Genomic DNA, 318 nt, shown 5'->3' with positions numbered 1-318 from the left:
TCAAATCTCAAGACTTCAGACTACAATGTGATGTACTTTCAAATAAATCAATCCAGTATTAATGTATGTTAGACACATATACAGTACATATCCATTGACATAGTAGAGCTGCAACTACTACAGTGTACAGTGTTATGATGATAACAACAGTAGTTCAATTGGTAATAATTCAGAAAAATTAAATTAGAAATACATTTGTTTTCAGATCAATAACCCACAAGACTTAGGGGACATATTTAGTCAAATGTTTCTGATAAATCATTAATTCACATGTAATCCTCTGATAGAAGCTGCAGAATATCACAAGTGCAGTGACTG

This window comes from Etheostoma spectabile, chromosome 8 (assembly GCF_008692095.1).
Source record: "Etheostoma spectabile isolate EspeVRDwgs_2016 chromosome 8, UIUC_Espe_1.0, whole genome shotgun sequence".
Classification (NCBI taxonomy): domain Eukaryota; kingdom Metazoa; phylum Chordata; class Actinopteri; order Perciformes; family Percidae; genus Etheostoma; species Etheostoma spectabile.
This window is presented reverse-complemented; position numbering follows the sequence as displayed.